Source organism: Colobus angolensis, unplaced genomic scaffold, assembly GCF_000951035.1.
Source record: "Colobus angolensis palliatus isolate OR3802 unplaced genomic scaffold, Cang.pa_1.0 Scaffold1, whole genome shotgun sequence".
In the NCBI taxonomy this organism is placed as follows: domain Eukaryota; kingdom Metazoa; phylum Chordata; class Mammalia; order Primates; family Cercopithecidae; genus Colobus; species Colobus angolensis.
Genome location: NW_012110918.1, coordinates 18,213,705 through 18,215,567, shown reverse-complemented (window position 1 = coordinate 18,215,567; position 1,863 = coordinate 18,213,705).

Sequence of the window (1,863 nt, the reverse complement as noted above, 5' to 3'; positions counted from 1 at the left end):
CGGCGCGCGCGGAGGACCCGTCGCACCTCCGCATCCCAGAGGAACCAGCCGCGCGGGTGAGCGCTGGAGGCGCGCAGGGATCTGGCGCTTGGTCGGAGCCCGACGCCCCCTCAAGCTCCCCACCCACGCCGTTCGCGTCCTTCAGGCCCGGCCTGCGTGGGCCTCAGTGGGAGCAGGGGAGGGCCCACGGGCGCTCAGCCCTAGGAGTCGTCCCCCAGGAAGTCCCCAGGACTCCGGAGGCTGGAGAGCCAGCCACACTGCGCAGTGCCCAGGGGGCCGTTTTCCCACCCTGAGGGGTGTTCTTGGCTCCAGGCATGAGTCCATGTGGCTTGTGGGGCCGTCATTTCCTTCATGCGCTTCGGGGAAGGTTCCACCAGCAGGGCTGCTACTGACGGGGTGCTCTGGCAGCGGGGAAGAAGGTCAGGCACTGAGCTCAGGAAAGCCACACCAAGGCACTGGGGCTCCACGATTCCTGGAGGCCCCTCTCTGCCAGCTCTGCCCCTGGAAGGGCACCAGGCAGGACTGCCAGCCGCTCTCTTGGCAGGTGACATCCGCCTTCAAGCTCACTGTGCCCTCACCATTTCATGCTTCCCCAAGGTCCTGGTCACGTCTTCTTTTGGATATCTCCCCAGGACAGGCACTGGCCTGGAGCCCCGGTACTTGTTTCTGGGTTCCACGCTTCCCAGGTGTGACGGTAAACACTGCGTGTTATTTTGATGGGATTGAAGGATGCAAAGTATTGTCCCTGGTGTGTCCATGAGGGCGTTGCCAGAGGAGATTCCCATGTGAGTCAGTGACTGGGAGAGGCAGACTCACCCTCAATCCAGGTGGGCACCACCTAATCAGCTGCCAGCACAGCCAGGAGACAAGCAGGCAGAGGACCGTGGAAAGACTAGACTGGCTGAGTCTGGCCTCCATCTTTCTCCCGTGCTGGATGCTTCCTGCCCTCGAACATCAGACTCTCAAGTTCTTCAGCTTTCGGACTCTTGGACCCACACCAGTGGGTTGCCAGGGGCTCTCTGCCCTTTGGCCACAGACTGAAGGCTGCACTGTCGGCTTCTCTACTTTTGTTTTGGGACTCAGACTGGCTTCCTTGCTCCTTATCTTGCAGATGGCTTACTGTGCGACTTCACCTTGTGATAGTGTGTCAACACTCCCAACAAACTCTTCATATAGAGAGTCCTGTCTCTCTAGGGAACTCTGACGCAGATTTCAGGTGAGGCCTGGTCTACTCCCAGGTGCTGTGAGGAAGGAAGTGTCAAGAGGACCCCACTGGGCACAGGGCACTGGCCCCATGAATGCCAAGGGCTCCCTAGGTTACTAGAGACACAGCCTGCGCTCTGTCCAGAAGCAGCCTGAGACCCTGGGGCTGCTGCTCCTCCAGTGGCCCCTTCTCACCACAATTGTGGGGAGCAACGGAGCCACCCAGGGCCACCCTTCCCTAGGTAGGGAAGCCTCAGACATGTGTGGACACACTTCCCAGTGTCAAGACACCGATCCCCACACTGTGGGAGGCCCAACTCCAGCGAGGAGCTGCAGACAGTCCCAGTGAGAACCATGGACGCCTGCTTAGAGATGGTGGCCTTCAGTCTGGGGGCACCACAAGCAGCAGCCGCCAGCTGTGCACAGCCAGAGTCCCTCAGAGCCAGCCCCAGGGAGGGTCCAGGGCCGCCCGGCCATCCAGCAGGCAAGAGCATGCCTCAGGCCCTACCGTCTGATCCCGCTCCTTCTCCTCCCAGTTGTGACTCAGGGTTTGATGAGTGCCTTGACAGCGTTTCACGGAGATGTTTATTCATGAGAGTTTTCATATCAAAACACACCGAGACCGCATCAGTATGCTGAGAACACAGGCACCTAGCGGCC